General features: G+C 44.6%; 1 protein-coding gene across 7 annotated transcripts in view; it reads left to right on the top strand.

The window, feature by feature from the left end:
• LOC124014772 (peripheral-type benzodiazepine receptor-associated protein 1-like) overlaps positions 1-24,091 on the top strand; it is a 241,513-nt gene that overhangs the window by 62,747 nt on the left and 154,675 nt on the right. The gene's annotated exons all lie outside the window — the stretch shown is intronic.

Raw genomic sequence — 24,091 nt, forward strand, 5'->3', positions numbered from 1 at the left:
TGGTAAACACAGTGACTGTGGCTGGTAAACAGTGACTGTGGCTGGTAAACACAGTGACTGTGGCTGGTAAACACACTGACTGTGGCTGGTAAACAGTGACTGTGGCTGGTAAACACAGTGACTGTGGCTGGTAAACAGTGACTGTGGCTGGTAAACAGTGACTGTGGCTGGTAAACACAGTGACTGTGGCTGGTAAACACAGTGACTGTGGCTGGTAAACAGTGACTGTGGCTGGTAAACACAGTGACTGTGGCTGGTAAACACAGTGACTGTGGCTGGTAAACACAGTGACTGTGGCTGGTAAACACAGTGACTGTGGCGGGTAAACACAGTGACTGTGGCTGGTAAACAGTGACTGTGGCTGGTAAACACAGTGATTGTGGCTGGTAAACAGTGACTGTGGCTGGTAAACACACTGACTGTGGCTGGTAAACAGTGACTGTGGCTGGTAAACAGTGACTGTGGCTGGTAAACACAGTGACTGTGGTTGGTAAACAGTGACTGTGGCTGGTAAACACACTGACTGTGGCTGGTAAACACAGTGACTGTGGCTGGTAAACACAGTGACTGTGGCTGGTAAACACACTGACTGTGGCTGGTAAACACACTGACTGTGGCTGGTAAACACAGTGACTGTGGCTGGTAAACACAGTGACTGGCTGGTAAACACAGTGACTGTGGCTGGTAAACAGTGACTGTGGCTGGTAAACACAGTGACTGTGGCTGGTAAACACAGTGACTGTGGCTGGTAAACAGTGACTGTGGCTGGTAAACACAGTGACTGGCTGGTAAACACAGTGACTGTGGCTGGTAAACACAGTGACTGGCTGGTAAACACAGTGACTGTGGCTGGTAAACAGTGACTGTGGCTGGTAAACACAGTGACTGTGGCTGGTAAACAGTGACTGTGGCTGGTAAACACAGTGACTGGCTGGTAAACACAGTGACTGTGGCTGGTAAACACAGTGACTGTGGCTGGTAAACACAGTGACTGGCTGGTAAACACAGTGACTGTGGCTGGTAAACACAGTGACTGTGGCTGGTAAACACAGTGACTGTGGCTGGTAAACAGTGACTGTGGCTGGTAAACACAGTGACTGGCTGGTAAACACAGTGACTGTGGCTGGTAAACACATTGACTGTGGCTGGTAAACACAGTGACTGTGGCTGGTAAACACAGTGACTGTGGCTGGTAAACAGTGACTGTGGCTGGTAAACACAGTGACTGTGGCTGGTAAACACAGTGACTGTGGCTGGTAAACACAGTGACTGTGGCTGGTAAACACAGTGACTGTGGCTGGTAAACACAGTGACTGTGGCTGGTAAACACAGTGACTGTGGCTGGTAAACAGTGACTGTGGCTGGTAAACAGTGACTGTGGCTGGTAAACACAGTGACTGTGGCTGGTAAACACACTGACTGTGGCTGGTAAACACATTGACTGTGGCTGGTAAACAGTGACTGTGGCTGGTAAACAGTGACTGTGGCTGGTAAACAGTGACTGTGGCTGGTAAACAGTGACTGTGGCTGGTAAACAGTGACTGTGGCTGGTAAACAGTGACTGTGGCTGGTAAACAGTGACTGTGGCTGGTAAACAGTGACTGTGGCTGGTAAACACAGATGAGCTGAAAAGATCTCAAGGACACAGTGCTTCACCTTTGAGCTGCATAGCCAACTCTTCCTCTGGCATTTACTGAGGAAAGCAAATCAGTGTGATGAGTCTTAAGCCTTCAGTGGAACATTCCGCTAGGCCAGGAAAGTGGAAATCCTCATCTTTGGCATTGACTTGGTACTTCCTAATGTCCTCAAATCAAATCTGTGTATGATATGTGCCAAATACAGCAGGTGTAGTAGACCTTACCGTGAAATGCTTACTTACAAGCCCGTAACCAACAGTGTAGACCTTACCGTGAAATGCTTACTTACAAGCCCTTAACCAACAGTGTAGACCTTACCGTGAAATGCTGACTTACAAGCCCTTAACCAACAGGTGTAAACCTCACTGTGAAATGCTTACTTACAAGCCCTTAACCAACAGTGTAGACCTTACCGTGAAATGCTGACTTACAAGCCCTTAACCAACAGTGTAGACCTTACCGTGAAATGCTTACTTACAAGCCCTTAACCAACAGTGTAGACCTTACCGTGAAATGCTTACTTACAAGCCCTTAACCAACAGTGTAGACCTTACCGTGAAATGCTTACTTACAAGCCCTTAACCAACAGTGTAAACCTTACCGTGAAATGCTTACTTTACAAGCCCTTAACCAACAGTGTAGACCTTACCGTGAAATGCTTACTTACAAGCCCTTAACCAACAGTGTAGACCTTACTGTGAAATGCTTACTTACAAGCCCTTAACCAACAGTGTAGACCTTACCGTGAAATGCTTACTTACAAGCCCTTAACCAACAGTGTAGACCTTACCGTGAAATGCTTACTTACAAGCCCTTAACCAACAGTGTAGACCTTACCGTGAAATGCTTACTTACAAGCCCTTAACCAACAGTGTAGACCTTACCGTGAAATGCTTACTTACAAGCCCTTAACCAACAGTGTAGACCTTACCGTGAAATGCTTACTTACAAGCCCTTAACCAACAGTGTAGACCTTACTGTGAAATGCTTACTTACAAGCCCTTAACCAACAGTGTAGACCTTACCGTGAAATGCTGACTTACAAGCCCTTAACCAACAGTGTAGACCTTACCGTGAAATGCTTACTTACAAGCCCTTAACCAACAGTGTAGACCTTACCGTGAAATGCTTACTTACAAGCCCTTAACCAACAGTGTAGACCTTACCGTGAAATGCTTACTTACAAGCCCTTAACCAACAGTGTAGACCTTACCGTGAAATGCTTACTTACAAGCCCTTAACCAACAGTGTAGACCTTACTGTGAAATGCTTACTTACAAGCCCTTAACCAACAGTGTAGACCTTACCGTGAAATGCTTACTTACAAGCCCTTAACCAACAGTGTAGACCTTACCGTGAAATGCTTACTTACAAGCCCTTAACCAACAGTGTAGACCTTACCGTGAAATGCTTACTTACAAGCCCTTAACCAACAGTGTAGACCTTACCGTGAAATGCTTACTTACAAGCCCTTAACCAACAGTGTAGACCTTACCGTGAAATGCTTACTTACAAGCCCTTAACCAACAGTGTAGACCTTACCGTGAAATGCTTACTTACAAGCCCTTAACCAACAGTGTAGACCTTACCGTGAAATGCTGACTTACAAGCCCTTAACCAACAGTGTAGACCTTACCGTGAAATGCTTACTTACAAGCCCTTAACCAACAGTGTAGACCTTACCGTGAAATGCTTACTTACAAGCCCTTAACCAACAGTGTAGACCTTACCGTGAAATGCTTACTTACAAGCCCTTAACCAACAGTGTAGACCTTACCGTGAAATGCTTACTTACAAGCCCTTAACCAACAGTGTAGACCTTACCGTGAAATGCTTACTTACAAGCCCTTAACCAACAGTGTAGACCTTACCGTGAAATGCTGACTTACAAGCCCTTAACCAACAGTGTAGACCTTACCGTGAAATGCTTACTTACAAGCCCTTAACCAACAGTGTAGACCTTACCGTGAAATGCTTACTTACAAGCCCTTAACCAACAGTGTAGACCTTACCGTGAAATGCTTACTTACAAGCCCTTAACCAACAGTGTAGACCTTACCGTGAAATGCTTACTTACAAGCCCTTAACCAACAGTGTAGACCTTACCGTGAAATGCTTACTTACAAGCCCTTAACCAACAGTGTAGACCTTACCGTGAAATGCTTACTTACAAGCCCTTAACCAACAGTGTAGACCTTACCGTGAAATGCTTACTTACAAGCCCTTAACCAACAGTGTAGACCTTACCGTGAAATGCTTACTTACAAGCCCTTAACCAACAGTGTAGACCTTACCGTGAAATGCTTACTTACAAGCCCTTAACCAACAGTGTAGACCTTACCGTGAAATGCTTACTTACAAGCCCTTAACCAACAGTGTAGACCTTACCGTGAAATGCTTACTTACAAGCCCTTAACCAACAGTGTAGACCTTACCGTGAAATGCTTACTTACAAGCCCTTAACCAACAGTGTAGACCTTACCGTGAAATGCTTACTTACAAGCCCTTAACCAACAGTGTAGACCTTACCGTGAAATGCTTACTTACAAGCCCTTAACCAACAGTGTAGACTTTACCGTGAAATGCTGACTTACAAGCCCTTAACCAACAGTGTAGACCTTACCGTGAAATGCTTACTTACAAGCCCTTAACCAACAGTGTAGACCTTACCGTGAAATGCTGACTTACAAGCCCTTAACCAACAGTGTAGACCTTACCGTGAAATGCTTACTTACAAGCCCTTAACCAACAGTGTAGACCTTACCGTGAAATGCTTACTTACAAGCCCTTAACCAACAGTGTAGACCTTACCGTGAAATGCTTACTTACAAGCCCTTAACCAACAGTGTAGACCTTACCGTGAAATGCTTACTTACAAGCCCTTAACCAACAGTGTAGACCTTACCGTGAAATGCTTACTTACAAGCCCTTAACCAACAGTGTAGACCTTACCGTGAAATGCTTACTTACAAGCCCTTAACCAACAGTGTAGACCTTACCGTGAAATGCTTACTTACAAGCCCTTAACCAACAGTGTAGACCTTACCGTGAAATGCTTACTTACAAGCCCTTAACCAACAGTGTAGACCTTACCGTGAAATGCTTACTTACAAGCCCTTAACCAACAGGTGTAAACCTCACTGTGAAATGCTTACTTACAAGCCCTTAACCAACAGTGTAGACCTTACCGTGAAATGCTTACTTACAAGCCCTTAACCAACAGTGTAGACCTTACCGTGAAATGCTTACTTACAAGCCCTTAACCAACAGTGTAGACCTTACCGTGAAATGCTTACTTACAAGCCCTTAACCAACAGTGTAGACCTTACCGTGAAATGCTTACTTACAAGCCCTTAACCAACAGTGTAGACCTTACCGTGAAATGCTTACTTACAAGCCCTTAACCAACAGGTGTAAACCTCACTGTGAAATGCTTACTTACAAGCCCTTAACCAACAGGTGTAAACCTCACTGTGAAATGCTTACTTACAAGCCCTTAACCAACAGTGTAGACCTTACCGTGAAATGCTGACTTACAAGCCCTTAACCAACAGTGTAGACCTTACCGTGAAATGCTTACTTACAAGCCCTTAACCAACAGTGTAGACCTTACCGTGAAATGCTTACTTACAAGCCCTTAACCAACAGTGTAGACCTTACCGTGAAATGCTTACTTACAAGCCCTTAACCAACAGTGTAGACCTTACCGTGAAATGCTTACTTACAAGCCCTTAACCAACAGTGTAGACTTTACCGTGAAATGCTGACTTACAAGCCCTTAACCAACAGTGTAGACCTTACCGTGAAATGCTTACTTACAAGCCCTTAACCAACAGTGTAGACCTTACCGTGAAATGCTGACTTACAAGCCCTTAACCAACAGTGTAGACCTTACCGTGAAATGCTTACTTACAAGCCCTTAACCAACAGTGTAGACCTTACCGTGAAATGCTTACTTACAAGCCCTTAACCAACAGTGTAGACCTTACCGTGAAATGCTTACTTACAAGCCCTTAACCAACAGTGTAGACCTTACCGTGAAATGCTTACTTACAAGCCCTTAACCAACAGTGTAGACCTTACCGTGAAATGCTTACTTACAAGCCCTTAACCAACAGTGTAGACCTTACAGTGAAATGCTTACTTACAAGCCCTTAACCAACAGTGTAGACCTTACCGTGAAATGCTTACTTACAAGCCCTTAACCAACAGTGTAGACCTTACCGTGAAATGCTTACTTACAAGCCCTTAACCAACAGTGTAGACTTTACCGTGAAATGCTGACTTACAAGCCCTTAACCAACAGTGTAGACCTTACACGTGAAATGCTTACTTACAAGCCCTTAACCAACAGTGTAGACCTTACCGTGAAATGCTGACTTACAAGCCCTTAACCAACAGTGTAGACCTTACCGTGAAATGCTTACTTACAAGCCCTTAACCAACAGTGTAGACCTTACCGTGAAATGCTTACTTACAAGCCCTTAACCAACAGTGTAGACCTTACCGTGAAATGCTTACTTACAAGCCCTTAACCAACAGTGTAGACCTTACCGTGAAATGCTGACTTACAAGCCCTTAACCAACAGTGTAGACCTTACCGTGAAATGCTTACTTACAAGCCCTTAACCAACAGTGTAGACCTTACCGTGAAATGCTTACTTACAAGCCCTTAACCAACAGTGTAGACCTTACCGTGAAATGCTTACTTACAAGCCCTTAACCAACAGTGTAGACCTTACCGTGAAATGCTTACTTACAAGCCCTTAACCAACAGTGTAGACCTTACCGTGAAATGCTTACTTACAAGCCCTTAACCAACAGTGTAGACCTTACCGTGAAATGCTTACTTACAAGCCCTTAACCAACAGGTGTAAACCTCACTGTGAAATGCTTACTTACAAGCCCTTAACCAACAGTGTAGACCTTACCGTGAAATGCTTACTTACAAGCCCTTAACCAACAGTGTAGACCTTACCGTGAAATGCTTACTTACAAGCCCTTAACCAACAGTGTAGACCTTACCGTGAAATGCTTACTTACAAGCCCTTAACCAACAGTGTAGACCTTACCGTGAAATGCTTACTTACAAGCCCTTAACCAACAGTGTAGACCTTACCGTGAAATGCTTACTTACAAGCCCTTAACCAACAGTGTAGACCTTACCGTGAAATGCTTACTTACAAGCCCTTAACCAACAGTGTAGACCTTACCGTGAAATGCTTACTTACAAGCCCTTAACCAACAGTGTAGACCTTACCGTGAAATGCTTACTTACAAGCCCTTAACCAACAGTGTAGACTTTACCGTGAAATGCTGACTTACAAGCCCTTAACCAACAGTGTAGACCTTACCGTGAAATGCTTACTTACAAGCCCTTAACCAACAGTGTAGACCTTACCGTGAAATGCTGACTTACAAGCCCTTAACCAACAGTGTAGACCTTAGCCGTGAAATGCTTACTTACAAGCCCTTAACCAACAGTGTAGACCTTACCGTGAAATGCTTACTTACAAGCCCTTAACCAACAGTGTAGACCTTACCGTGAAATGCTTACTTACAAGCCCTTAACCAACAGTGTAGACCTTACCGTGAAATGCTTACTTACAAGCCCTTAACCAACAGTGTAGACCTTACCGTGAAATGCTTACTTACAAGCCCTTAACCAACAGTGTAGACCTTACCGTGAAATGCTTACTTACAAGCCCTTAACCAACAGTGTAGACCTTACCGTGAAATGCTTACTTACAAGCCCTTAACCAACAGTGTAGACCTTACCGTGAAATGCTTACTTACAAGCCCTTAACCAACAGTGTAGACCTTACCGTGAAATGCTTACTTACAAGCCCTTAACCAACAGTGTAGACCTTACCGTGAAATGCTTACTTACAAGCCCTTAACCAACAGTGTAGACCTTACCGTGAAATGCTTACTTACAAGCCCTTAACCAACAGGTGTAAACCTCACTGTGAAATGCTTACTTACAAGCCCTTAACCAACAGTGTAGACCTTACCGTGAAATGCTTACTTACAAGCCCTTAACCAACAGTGCAGTTCAAGAAAGAGTTTGGAAAATATTCACCAAATAAACTAAGGTTTAAAAAAATATATAAGATAAAGTAACACAATAGAATAACAACAACGAGGCTATATACAGGGGATACCGGTACCTCCTAATGTTCTCCTGTCACGCGTATCAGTAAAGTCCAATATTTCATAACACATAGAATTTATTGATGTAGCTAATAGACCTGTAACGCTGGTCAACATGTGCAAAAGGCCTATTTATTTGGAGGAGAAAGCATTGCAGGGCTCTATGTGGGGGCTATAGGTGTGGCTCAGTTAGTAGAGCATGGTGCTTACAACACCAGGGTTGTGGGTCTGATTCCCACGGGAGGGTACCAGGACGAAAATATACGCACTCACTACCGCTCTGGAGAAGAGCGTCTGCTAAAAGAGTACATGTCTATACTGCCTGTCCCCAGAGGAGCTGTAGGTTTAAAGGGTGATTTACTCACTGACTGACCGTCTGTATCGATTACAGATGTAATTGCTAGAAGCGGGTCTTTATAGAAAACGGCTAGTGCTGGCCTCATTTGGGGGGGGTAATAGAGTGTTTAGAATATATTTAATATTCAGGTAGCAGTGGGACTGTGACATCCATTCCTGTAGTCAGTGCATCCATCCATCCATCCATCCATCCATCCATCCATCCATCCATCCATCCATCTATCCATCATTTTAGGCAGAGATGGCAGAGAGAGAGAGAGGACCGTCATTCATTTTTACATCAGTGTCAGCTCTGACAATTCATCCCAACAAACTGAATCTGAAAAATACATAGTTTATACAGGAATATGTCATGTAAAATGTATGGCCAATTATAATGTCATAGGTATCTGTCCATTGGGCAGGGGTGGAAAAGGTACCCCATTGTCATACCTGAGTTAAAGTATAGAAACCTTAACAGAAAATTACTCAAGTAAAAGTGAAAGTCACCCAGTAAAATACTACTTGAGTAAAAGACAAAGTATTTGGTTCCAAATATACTTAAGTATTAAAAGTAGAAGTAAAAGTATAAATAATTTCAAATTCCTTAAATTAATCAAAGCAGATGGCACCATTTTCTTGTTTTTAAAATGTACGGACAGCCAGGGGCACACTCCAACACTCAGACATCATTTACAGATAGCCAGGGGAACACTCCAACACTCAGATATTATTTACATATAGCCAGGGGAACACTCCAACACTCAGATATTATTTACAGATAGCCAGGGGAACACTCCAACACTCAGATATTATTTACATATAGCCAGGGGAACACTCCAACACTCATACATCATTTACAGATAGCCAGGGGAACACTCCAACACTCAGACATCATTTACATATAGCCAGGGGCACACTCCAACACTCAGACATCATTTACAGATAGCCAGGGGCACACTCCAACACTCAGACATCATTTACAGATAGCCAGGGGCACACTCCAACACTCAGACATCATTTACAGATAGCCAGGGGCACACTCCAACACTCAGACATCATTTACAGATAGCCAGGGGCACACTCCAACACTCAGACATCATTTACAGATAGCCAGGGGCACACTCCAACACTCAGACATCATTTCCAGATAGCCAAGGGCACACTCCCAACACTCAGACATCATTTACAGATAGCCAGGGGCACACTCCAACACTCAGACATCATTTACAGATAGCCAGGGCACACTCCAACACTCAGACATTATTTACAGATAGCCAGGGGCACACTCCAACACTCAGACATAATTTACAGAAAGCCAGGGGCACACTCCAACACTCAGACATCATTTAGAGATAGCCAGGGGCACACTCCAACACTCAGACATCATTTACATATAGCCAGGGGCACACTCCAACACTCAGACATCATTTACAGATAGCCAGGGGCACACTCACACACTCCGACATCATTTACAGATAGCCAGGGGCACACTCCAACACCAACATCATTTACAGATAGCCAGGGGCACACTCCAACACTCAGACATCATTTACAGATAGCCAGGGGCACACTCCAACACTCAGACATCATTTACAGATAGCCAGGGGCACACCCCCAACACTCAGACATCATTTACAGATAGCCAGGGGCACACTCCAACACTCAGACATCATTTACAGATAGCCAGGGGCACACTCCAACACTCAGACATCATTTACAGATAGCCAGGGGCACACTCCAACACTCAGACATCATTTACAGATAGCCAGGGGCACACTCCAACACTCAGACATCATTTACAGATAGCCAGGGGCACACTCCAACACTCAGACATCATTTACAGATAGCCAGGGGCACACTCCAACACTCAGACATCATTTACAGATAGCCAGGGGCACACTCCCAACACTCAGACATCATTTACAGATAGCCAGGGGCACACTCCAACACTCAGACATCATTTACAGATAGCCAGGGGCACACTCCAACACTCAGACATCATTTACAGATAGCCAGGGGCACACTCCAACACTCAGACATCATTTACAGATAGCCAGGGGCACACTCCAACACTCAGACATCATTTACAGATAGCCAGGGGCACACTCCAACACTCAGACATCATTTACAGATAGCCAGGGGCACACTCCAGGGGCACACTCCAACACTCAGACATCATTTACAGATAGCCAGGGGCACACTCCAACATTCAGACATCATTTAGAGATAGCCAGGGGCACACTCCAACACTCAGACATCATTTACAGATAGCCAGGGGCACACTCCAACACTCAGACATCATTTACAGATAGCCAGGGGCACACTCCAACACTCAGACATCATTTAGAGATAGCCAGGGGCACACTCCACCACTCAGACATCATTTACATATAGCCAGGGGCACACTCCAACACTCAGACATCATTTACAGATAGCCAGGGGCACACTCACACACTCAGACATCATTTACAGATAGCCAGGGGCACACTCCAACATCATTTACAGATAGCCAGGGGCACACTCCAACACTCAGACATCATTTACAGATAGCCAGGGGCACACTCCAACACTCAGACATCATTTACAGATAGCCAGGGGCACACCCCCAACACCCAGACATCATTTACAGATAGCCAGGGGCACACTCCAACACTCAGACATCATTTACAGATAGCCAGGGGCACACTCCAACACTCAGACATCATTTACAGATAGCCAGGGGCACACTCCAATACTCAGACATCATTTACAGATAGCCAGGGGCACACTCCAACATCATTTACAGATAGCCAGGGGCACACTCCAACACTCAGACATCATTTACAGATAGCCAGGGGCACACTCCAACACTCAGACATCATTTACAGATAGCCAGGGGCACACTCCAACACTCAGACATCATTTACAGATAGCCAGGGGCACACTCCCAACACTCAGACATCATTTACAGATAGCCAGGGGCACACTCCAACACTCAGACATCATTTACAGATAGCCAGGGGCACACTCCCAACACTCAGACATCATTTACAGATAGCCAGGGGCACACTCCAACACTCAGACATCATTTACAGATAGCCAGGGGCACACTCCCAACACTCAGACATCATTTACAGATAGCCAGGGGCACACTCCCAACACTCAGACATCATTTACAGATAGCCAGGGGCACACTCCAACACTCAGACATCATTTACAGATAGCCAGGGGCACACTCCAACACTCAGACATCATTTACAGATAGCCAGGGGCACACTCCAACACTCAGACATCATTTACAGATAGCCAGGGGCACACTCCCAACACTCAGACATCATTTATAGATAGCCAGGGGCACACTCCCAACACTCAGACATCATTTACAGATAGCCAGGGGCACACTCCCAACACTCAGACATCATTTACAGATAGCCAGGGGCACACTCCCAACACTCAGACATCATTTACAGATAGCCAGGGGCACACTCCCAACACTCAGACATCATTTACAGATAGCCAGGGGCACACTCCAACACTCAGACATCATTTACAGATAGCCAGGGGCACACTCCAACACTCAGACATCATTTACAGATAGCCAGGGGCACACTCCAACACTCAGACATCATTTACAGATAGCCAGGGGCACACTCCAACACTCAGACATCATTTACAGATAGCCAGGGGCACACTCCAACACTCAGACATCATTTACAGATAGCCAGGGGCACACTCCAACACTCAGACATCATTTACAGATAGCCAGGGGCACACTCCAACACTCAGACATCATTTACAGATAGCCAGGGGCACACTCCAACACTCAGACATCATTTACAGATAGCCAGGGGCACACTCCAACATCATTTACAGATAGCCAGGGGCACACTCAAACACTCAGACATCATTTACAGATAGCCAGGGGCACACTCCAACACTCAGACATCATTTACAGATAGCCAGGGGCACACCCCCAACACTCAGACATCATTTACAGATAGCCAGGGGCACACTCCAACACTCAGACATCATTTACAGATAGCCAGGGGCACACTCCAACACTCAGACATCATTTACAGATAGCCAGGGGCACACTCCAACACTCAGACATCATTTACAGATAGCCAGGGGCACACTCCAACACTCATACATCATTTACAGATAGCCAGGGGCACACTCCAACACTCAGACATCATTTACAGATAGCCAGGGGCACACTCCAACACTCAGACATCATTTACAGATAGCCTGGGGCACACTCCAACACTCAGACATCATTTACAGATAGCCAGGGGCACACCCCCAACACCCAGACATCATTTACAGATAGCCAGGGGCACACTCCAACACTCAGACATCATTTACAGATAGCCAGGGGCACACTCCAACACTCAGACATCATTTACAGATAGCCAGGAGCACACTCCAATACTCAGACATCATTTACAGATAGCCAAGGGCACACTCCAACATCATTTACAGATAGCCAGGGGCACACTCCAACACTCAGACATCATTTACAGATAGCCAGGGGCACACTCCAACACTCAGACATCATTTACAGATAGCCAGGGGCACACTCCAACACTCAGACATCATTTACAGATAGCCAGGGGCACACTCCAACACTCAGACATCATTTACAGATAGCCAGGGGCACACTCCAACACTCAGACATCATTTACAGATAGCCAGGGGCACACTCCAACACTCAGACATCATTTACAGATAGCCAGGGGAACACTCCAACACTCAGACATCATTTACAGATAGCCAGGGGCACACTCCAACACTCAGACATCATTTACAGATAGCCAGGGGCACACTCCAACACTCAGACATCATTTACAGATAGCCAGGGGCACACTCCAACACTCAGACATCATTTACAGATAGCCAGGGGCACACTCCAACACTCAGACATCATTTACAGATAGCCAGGGGCACACTCCAACATTCAGACATCATTTAGAGATAGCCAGGGGCACACTCCAACACTCAGACATCATTTACAGATAGCCAGGGGCACACTCCAACACTCAGACATCATTTAGAGATAGCCAGGGGCACACTCCAACACTCAGACATCATTTAGAGATAGCCAGGGGCACACTCCACCACTCAGACATCATTTACATATAGCCAGGGGCACACTCCAACACTCAGACATCATTTACAGATAGCCAGGGGCACACTCACACACTCAGACATCATTTACAGATAGCCAGGGGCACACTCCAACATCATTTACAGATAGCCAGGGGCACACTCCAACACTCAGACATCATTTACAGATAGCCAGGGGCACACTCCAACACTCAGACATCATTTACAGATAGCCAGGGGCACACCCCCAACACCCAGACATCATTTACAGATAGCCAGGGGCACACTCCAACACTCAGACATCATTTACAGATAGCCAGGGGCACACTCCAACACTCAGACATCATTTACAGATAGCCAGGGGCACACTCCAACACTCAGACATCATTTACAGATAGCCAGGGGCACATCATTTACAGATAGCCAGGGGCACACTCCAACACTCAGACATCATTTACAGATAGCCAGGGGCACACTCCAACACTCAGATATCATTTACAGATAGCCAGGGGCACACTCCAACACTCAGACATCATTTACAGATAGCCAGGGGCACACTCCCAACACTCAGACATCATTTACAGATAGCCAGGGGCACACTCCAACACTCAGACATCATTTACAGATAGCCAGGGGCACACTCCCAACACTCAGACATCATTTACAGATAGCCAGGGGCACACTCCAACACTCAGACATCATTTACAGATAGCCAGGGGCACACTCCCAACACTCAGACATCATTTACAGATAGCCAGGGGCACACTCCCAACACTCAGACATCATTTACAGATAGCCAGGGGCACACTCCAACACTCAGACATCATTTACAGATAGCCAGGGGCACACTCCAACACTCAGACATCATTTACAGATAGCCAGGGGCACACTCCAACACTCAGACATCATTTACAGATAGCCAGGGGCACACTCCCAACACTCAGACATCATTTACAGATAGCCAGGGGCACACTCCCAACACTCAGACATCATTTACAGATAGCCAGGGGCACACTCCCAACACTCAGACATCATTTACAGATAGCCAGGGGCACACTCCCAACACTCAGACATCATTTACAGATAGCCAGGGGCACACTCCCAACACTCAGACATCATTTACAGATAGCCAGGGGCACACTCCAACACTCAGACATCATTTACAGATAGCCAGGGGCACACTCCAACACTCAGACATCATTTACAGATAGCCAGGGGCACACTCCAACACTCAGACATCATTTACAGATAGCCAGGGGCACACTCCAACACTCAGACATCATTTACAGATAGCCAGGGGCACACTCCAACACTCAGACATCATTTACAGATAGCCAGGGGCACACTCCAACACTCAGACATCATTTACAGATAGCCAGGGGCACACTCCAACACTCAGACATCATTTACAGATAGCCAGGGGCACACTCCAACACTCAGACATCATTTACAGATAGCCAGGGGCACACTCCAACACCAGACATCATTTACAGATAGCCAGGGGCACACTCAACACTCAGACATCATTTACAGATAGCCAGGGGCACACTCCAACACTCAGACATCATTTACAGATAGCCAGGGGCACACCCCAACACTCAGACATCATTTACAGATAGCCAGGGGCACACTCCAACACTCAGACATCATTTACAGATAGCCAGGGGCACACTCCAACACTCAGACATCATTTACAGATAGCCAGGGGCACACTCCAACACTCAGACATCATTTACAGATAGCCAGGGGCACACTCCAACACTCAGACATCATTTACAGATAGCCAGGGGCACACTCCAACACTCAGACATCATTTACAGATAGCCAGGGGCACACTCCAACACTCAGACATCATTTACAGATAGCCTGGGGCACACTCCAACACTCAGACATCATTTACAGATAGCCAGGGGCACACCCCAACACCCAGACATCATTTACAGATAGCCAGGGGCACACTCCAACACTCAGACATCATTTACAGATAGCCAGGGGCACACTCCAACACTCAGACATCATTTACAGATAGCCAGGGGCACACTCCAACACTCAGACATCATTTACAGATAGCCAGGGGCACACTCCAACACTCAGACATCATTTACAGATAGCCAGGGGCACACTCCAACACTCAGACATCATTTACAGATAGCCAGGGGCACACTCCAACACTCAGACATCATTTACAGATAGCCAGGGGCACACTCCAACACTCAGACATCATTTACAGATAGCCAGGGGCACACTCCAACACTCAGACATCATTTACAGATAGCCAGGGGCACACTCCAACACTCAGACATCATTTACAGATAGCCAGGGGCACACTCCAACACTCAGACATCATTTACAGATAGCCAGGGGAACACTCCAACACTCAGACATCATTTACAGATAGCCAGGGGCACACTCCAACACTCAGACATCATTTACAGATAGCCAGGGGAACACTCCAACACTCAGACATCATTTACAGATAGCCAGGGGAACACTTCCAACACTCAGACATCATTTACAGATAGCCAGGGGCACACTCCAACACTCAGACATCATTTACAGATAGCCAGGGCACACTCCAACACTCAGACATCATTTACAGATAGCCAGGGGCACACTCCAACACTCAGACATCATTTACAGATAGCCAGGGGCACACTCCAACACTCAGACATCATTTACAGATAGCCAGGGGAACACTCCAACACTCAGACATCATTTACAGATAGCCAGGGGAACACTCCAACACTCAGACATCATTTACAGATAGCCAGGGGAACACTCCAACACTCAGACATCATTTACAGATAGCCAGGGGAACACTCCAACACTCAGACATCATTTACAGATAGCCAGGGGAACACTCCAACACTCAGACATCATTTACAGATAGCCAGGGGAACACTCCAACACTCAGACATCATTTACAGATAACCAGGGGCACACTCCAACACTCAGACATCATTTACAGATAGCCAGGGGCACACTCCCAACACTCAGACATCATTTACATATATATATATTTACAGATAGCCAGGGGCACACTCCCAACACTCAGACATCATTTACAGATAGCCAGGGGCACACTCCAACACTCAGACATCATTTACAGATAGCCAGGGGCACACTCCAACACTCAGACATCATTTACAGATAGCCAGGGGCACACTCCAACACTCAGACATCATTTACAAAAGATGCATTTGTGTTTTGTCAGTCCACCAGACCATAGGCAGTAGGGATGACCACGTGTTTTCTTGATAAGTGTGTCAATTTCACCATTTCCCTGTCCTGATAAGCATTCAAAATGTAACGTGTACTTTGGGTTGTCAGGGAAAATGTATGGAGTAAAAATAACAATATTTTCTTTAGGAATGTAGTAAAGTAAAAGTTGTCAAAAATATAAATAGTAAAGTAAAGTACAGACCCCCCCCCCAAAAAAAACGACTTTTAACTCGTACCTTACACCACTGCTATTAGGTTGTTTTGACCTAAACATTGTTGCTGTTTTCTTTATCAGATCATCAGATGAGCCCCTGTTAATCGTCAAAATGGTGGCTCTGCTAGCTGGCTGACAGTATGTGTGTTTTCATCCAACACCATCTGGTCCTTCTGGCGTCACCGATCTGCACTGATATGTACACGTCGAGAGCCATGTCACCCTGTAGGTTAAAATACAGAAGGAGGAACACACGAGAGCATCAGCTGGAAGGCGCCCTGTAGTCAAAACAGCAACAGTCATCAGTGTTGATTTATACTGCGGGTAGCATTAACTGAGCCTTTAGGCATCTAGAGAGAGACTGGCAATTGGGTGACACCACACGTGCCTTCATCAACATGAGCCGTAACCATGGAAACAAAGCCCTTTTGAGGCGTCTGAGGAGAAGCGCACAAATTTGAATATTTTTGTTGTTGTATCACAGTCTCTCTCTCTGTGTGTGTCTCTCTTTCACAGTCTTTCTCTCTCTGTGTGTCTCTCTTTCACAGTCTCTCTCTCTGTGTCTCTTTCACAGTCTTTCTCTCTCTGTGTGTGTCTCTCTTTCACAGTCTTTCTCTCTCTGTGTGTCTCTCTTTCACAGTCTTTCTCTCTCTGTGTCTCTCTTTCACAGTCTCTCTCTGTGTGTGTCTCTCTTTCACAGTCTCTCTCTCTCTGTGTGTGTCTCTCTTTCACAGTCTTTCTCTCTTTCACAGTCTTTCTCTCTTTCACAGTCTTTCTCTCTCACAGTCTTTCTCTCTCACAGTCTTTCTCTCTTTCACAGTCTTTCTCTCTCAGTCTTTCTCTTTCACAGTCTCTCTCTCTTTCACAGTCTCTCTCTCTTTCACAGTCTTTCTCTCTCAGTCTTTCTCTCTTTCACAGTCTTTCTCTCTTTCAGTCTTTCTCTCTTTCACTGTCGTTCTCTCTTTCACTGTCGTTCTCTCTTTCACAGTCTCTCTCTTTTCAGTCTTTCGCTCTTTCACAGTCTAAAATGTTATTTCTAACTCCCTTATTGCCTCGTCTGTCTGCCTTGTCGCCTCGTCTGTCTGCCTTGTCGCCTCGTCTGTCTGCCTTGTCGCCTCGTCTGTCTGCCTTGTCGCCTCGTCTGTCTGCCTTGTCGCCTCGTCTGTCTGCCTTGTCGCCTCGTCTGTCTGCCTTGTCGCCTCGTCTGTCTGCCTTGTCGCCTCGTCTGTCTGCCTTGTCGCCTCGTCTGTCTGCCTTATTGCCTCGTCTGTCTGCCTTGTTGCCTTGTCTGTCTGCCTTGTTGCCTCGTCTGTCTGCAAATCTTTCCTGTTTCTTATTACGTCGGATTATTTCACATTACGTTGCACTGATTATGTCTTCCCCTTCGATGTGGCAGTTTCATTATGGTGGAGTGATATTGTATGTTACTGCGATAGATCTCCGTTCTGGACAGACACATACTGCTGACAGGTGTGTAGAAAATCAAGCACACAGCCATGCAATCTCCATACACAAACATTTTCCAGCAGAATGGCCTGTACTGAAGACTTCAGTGACTTTCAACGTGGCACCGTCATAGGATGCCACCTTTCCATCAAGTCAACAGTGTAAAATGTGTGCCCCGCTAGAGCTGCCCCCCGGGTCAACTGTAAGTGCTTTTATTGTGAAGTGGAAACGTCTAGGAGCAACAACGGCTCAGCCGCGAAGTGGTAGGCCACGGAAGCTCACAGAATGGGACCCGCTGAGTGCTGAAGCGTGTAAAAATAATTTGTCTTCGTTTGCAACACTCACAATCGAGTTCCAAACTGCCTCTGGAAGCAACGTCAGCACAATAACTGTTCTTCGGGAGATTCATTAAATGGATTTCGGGGAGAAAACGGGGTATACATTTTTTATTTTTTATTATTGGGGAATCATCCAAAGTGATATGCTCTTACGACAAGTCTTCCCAGAGCCACAAGTCATAGGCTTTAAGAGATGTCCTACCCGAAATGACAAATGAGTCCACGGCTATCTTCCGGGTGACTCTCAAAAGGCTTGGCTAGACCACAAACCCAGGGGCTCTTTTATTGTACATGCAACCATTACAGAAATATTGCAAAGAACAAGTATTTTGGTGACACAGCTACTAAAACAGAGTATCAAGTCAAGCATTTAACTAATTGCACAACCACTCACGTCATCTCCAGATTGGAATGTCCACACTGCAAGGTGTTGGACGGACAAAGAGACGCCGTTTAGCAGAACACAAGTACGCCACACGGGTAGGCGATGAAGACTATCCCATGGCAAGGCACTTACAAGTCCTTACACCATGGCAACCCTGCCTCCCTACAAGCTATGGGTATTGATCATGTTCTGGCCTCTATTAGAAAAGGGAACCGTCTTAAACAGCTAAACCAAAGGGAAAGATTCGGGATTTACAAACTACAGGCCACTAAGTACCCTGGTTTAAATTAAGATATGGATTTACAAACTACAGGCCACTAAATACCCTGGTTTAAATGAAGATATGGATTTACAAACTACAGGCCACTAAATACCCTGGTTTAAATGAAGATATGGATTTACAAACTACAGGCCACTAAATACCCTGGTTTAAATGAAGATATGGATTTACAAACTACAGGCCACTAAGTACCCTGGTTTAAATGGGGATATGGATTTACAAACTACAGGCCACTAAATACCCTGGTTTAAATGGGGATATGGATTTACAAACTACAGGCCACTAAGTACCCTGGTTTAAATGGGGATATGGATTTACAAACTACAGGCCACTAAGTACCCTGGTTTAAATGGGGATAAGGATTTACAAACTACAGGCCACTAAGTACCCTGGTTTAAATGAAGATATGGATTTACAAACTACAGGCCACTAAGTACCCTGGTTTAAATGAAGATATGGATTTATAAACTACAGGCCACTAAGTACCCTGGTCTAAATGAAGATATGGATTTACAAACTACAGGCCACTAAGTACCCTGGTTTAAATGAAGATATGGCTTTATAAACTACAGGCCACTAAGTACCCTGGTTTAAATGAAGATCTGGATTTACAAACTACAGGCCACTAAGTACCCTGGTTTAAATGAAGATATGGATTTACAAACTACAGGCCACTAAGTACCCTGGTTTAAATGAAGATATGGATTTATAAACTACAGGCCACTAAGTACCCTGGTTTAAATGAAGATATGGATTTACAAACTACAGGCCACAAAATACCCTGGTTTAAATGAAGATATGGATTTACAAACTACAGGCCACAAAATACCCTGGTTTAAATGAAGATACGGATTTATAAACTACAGGCCACTAAGTACCCTGGTTTAAATGGGGATATGGATTTACAAACTACAGGCCACTAAGTACCCTGGTTTAAATGGGGATATGGATTTACAAACTACAGGCCACTAAGTACCCTGGTTTAAATGAAGATATGGATTTATAAACTACAGGCCACTAAATACCCTGGTTTAAATGAAGATATGGATTTATAAACTACAGGCCACTAAGTACCCTGGTTTAAATGAAGATATGGATTTACAAACTTCAGGCCACTAAGTACCCTGGTTTAAATGGGGATATGGATTTACAAACTACAGGCCACTATGTACCCTGGTTTAAATGAAGATATGTATTTACAAACTACAGGCCACTAAGTACCCTGGTTTAAATGAAGATATGGATTTATAAACTACAGGCCTCAAAATACCCTGGTTTAAATGAAGATATGGATTTACAAACTACAGGCCACTAAGTACCCTGGTTTAAATGAAGATATGGATTTACAAACTTCAGGCCACTAAGTACCCTGGTTTAAATGGGGATATGGATTTACAAACTACAGGCCACTATGTACCCTGGTTTAAATGAAGATATGTATTTACAAACTACAGGCCACTAAGTACCCTGGTTTAAATGAAGATATGGATTTATAAACTACAGGCCTCAAAATACCCTGGTTTAAATGAAGATATGGATTTACAAACTACAGGCCACTAAGTACCCTGGTTTAAATGAAGATATGGATTTACAAACTTCAGGCCACTAAGTACCCTGGTTTAAATGGGGATATGGATTTACAAACTACAGGCCACTATGTACCCTGGTTTAAATGAAGATATGGATTTAGAAACTACAGGCCACTAAGTACCCTGGTTTAAATGGGGATATGGATTTACAACCTACAGGCCACTAAGTACCCTGGTTTAAATGAAGATATGGATTTATAAACTACAGGCCACTAAATACCCTGGTTTAAATGAAGATATGGATTTATAAACTACAGGCCACTAAGTACCCTGGTTTAAATGAAGATATGGATTTACAAACTACAGGCCACTAAGTACCCTGGTTTAAATGAAGATATGGATTTACAAACTACAGGCCACTAAGTACCCTGGTTTAAATGGGGATATGGATTTACAAACTACAGGCCACTAAGTACCCTAGTTTAAATGAAGATATGGATTTACAAACTTCAGGCCACTAAGTACCCTGGTTTAAATGGGGATATGGATTTACAAACTACAGGCCACTATGTACCCTGGTTTAAATGAGGATATGGATTTCTCACCTTTCCCTGCAGGGATGTGATTAGGTCCCTCTACTGTCATCTAGTGGACATATTGCTCTACTGCGCTCAGCTATGTTTATAGACTGATCTAGTTAGCTGTGATCTAGTAGACATATTGGGAAATGGGGATATCTAGTCAGTTGTCCAACTGAATATATTCAACTGAAATGTATATTCCTTCCACATTTAATCCCAACCCGTCTGAATCAGAGAAATGCCGGAGGGGTTGCCTTAAATCGACATCCACGTCTCCGGCACCTGGGGAACAGTGGGTTTAACCACTTCACTGTGGTCCATGTTTGCTAAGTTCTCCTGTACTATAAGATAGATGTCTCTCCTATTCTTTACACTTAGTACAGTCCTATTCAAGGTTAGAACTACCTTTCTATGGGTTCTGATGCTTCTAGCCTTGATTTGTGTTTTTGATAACATATCTACAGTATTTCACTTCTTTACATGTAATAATAATAACAATAATAATAATAATAATAATAATATATGCCATTTAGCAGACGCTTTTATCCAAAGCGACTTACAGTCATGTGTGCATACATTCTACGTATGGGTGGTCCCGGGGATCAAACCCACTACCCTGGCGTTACAAGCGCCATGCTCTACCAACTGAGCTACAGAAGGACATATGTACAGTATTGCTTACTAGGTGTTGTTCAATTAATTCTGTCACCACTCCCTCTTCAAATCAGGGTTGATTGGAAAAAGCTTTTCAAAAGAGGACATTGAATTGTCACAACTTTGCTCTCCCTGACGAAGGCTGGCATTTTAATTCATTATATGAAGAGTGGAGGCTGTTATAGTAGCAAAAGGGGGACCAACTCCATATTAATGCTCGTGATTTTGTAATGAGATGTTCGATTAGCAGGTGTCCACATACCTTTGGTCATGTGTACACACACACACACACACACACACACACACACACACACACACACACACACACACACACACACACACACACACACACACACACACACACACACACACACACACACACACACACACACACACACACACACACACACACACACACACACACACACACAAACAGCCAGCCCTTGTTTGTATGCATTTGGTCTCTCTAGCTCTGTCTCTGTGTCTCCCTCTCTATACTATAGGTTCTAGAGTTGATAGGTTGTGTTCTGTCTCTGTGTCTCCCTCTCTATACTATAGGTTCTAGAGTTGATAGGTTGTGTTCTGTCTCTGTGTTCCAGAATGGCACTGACTATAGGTTCTAGAGTTGATACGTTCGTTGTGTTCTGTCTCTGTGTTCCAGAATGGCACTGACTATAGGTTCTAGAGTTGATACGTTCGTTGTGTTCTGTCTCTGTGTTCCAGAATGGCACTGACTATAGGTTCTAGAGTTGATACCTTGTGTTCTGTCTCTGTGTTCCAGAATGGCACTGACTATAGGTTCTAGAGTTGATACGTTGTGTTCTGTCTCTGTGTTCCAAAATGGCACTGACTATAGGTTCTAGAGTTGATACGTTGTGTTCTGTCTCTGTGTTGCAGAATGGCACTGACTATAGGTTCTAGAGTTGATACGTTGTGTTCTGTCTCTGTGTTCCAGAATGGCACTGACTATAGGTTCTAGAGTTGATACGTTGTGTTCTGTCTCTGTGTTCCAGAATGGCACTGACTATAGGTTCTAGAGTTGATACGTTGTGTTCTGTCTCTGTGTTCCAGAATGGCACTGACTATAGGTTCTAGAGTTGATACGTTGTGTTCTGTCTCTGTGTTCCAGAATGGCCCTGACTATAGGTTCTAGAGTTGATACGTTGTGTTCTGTCTCTGTGTTCCAGAATGGCACTGACTATAGGTTCTAGAGTTGATACGTTATGTTCTGTCTCTGTGTTCCAGAATGGCACTGACTATAGGTTCTAGAGTTGATACATTGTGTTCTGTCTCTGTGTTCCATAATGGCACTGACTATAGGTTCTAGAGTTGATACGTTGTGTTCTGTCTCTGTGTTCCAGAATGGCACTGACTATAGGTTCTAGAGTTGATACGTTGTGTTCTGTCTCTGTGTTCCAGAATGGCACTGACTATAGGTTCTAGAGTTGATACGTTGTGTTCTGTCTCTGTGTTCCAGAATGGCACTGACTATAGGTTCTAGAGTTGATACGTTGTGTTCTGTCTCTGTGTTCCAGAATGGCACTGACTATAGGTTCTAGAGTTGATACGTTGTGTTCTGTCTCTGTGTTCCAGAATGGCACTGACTATAGGTTCTAGAGTTGATACGTTGTGTTCTGTCTCTGTGTTCCAGAATGGCACTGACTATAGGTTCTAGAGTTGATACGTTGTGTTCTGTCTCTGTGTTCCAGAATGGCACTGACTATAGGTTCTAGAGTTGATACGTTGTGTTCTGTCTCTGTGTTCCAGAATGGCACTGACTATAGGTTCTAGAGTTGATACGTTGTGTTCTGTCTCTGTGTTCCAGAATGGCACTGACTATAGGTTCTAGAGTTGATACGTTGTGTTCTGTCTCTGTGTTCCAGAATGGCACTGACTATAGGTTCTAGAGTTGATACGTTGTGTTCTGTCTCTGTGTTCCAGAATGGCACTGACTATAGGTTCTAGAGTTGATACGTTGTGTTCTGTCTCTGTGTTACAGAATGGCACTGACTATAGGTTCTAGAGTTGATACGTTCGTTGTGTTCTGTCTCTGTGTTCCAGAATGGCACTGACTATAGGTTCTAGAGTTAATACGTTGTGTTCTGTCTCTGTGTTACAGAATGGCACTGACTATAGGTTCTAGAGTTGATACGTTCGTTGTGTTCTGTCTCTGTGTTCCAGAATGGCACTGACTATAGGTTCTAGAGTTGATACGTTCGTTGTGTTCT

This window comes from Oncorhynchus gorbuscha, linkage group LG02 (assembly GCF_021184085.1).
Source record: "Oncorhynchus gorbuscha isolate QuinsamMale2020 ecotype Even-year linkage group LG02, OgorEven_v1.0, whole genome shotgun sequence".
NCBI classification, from domain to species: Eukaryota; Metazoa; Chordata; class Actinopteri; order Salmoniformes; family Salmonidae; genus Oncorhynchus; species Oncorhynchus gorbuscha.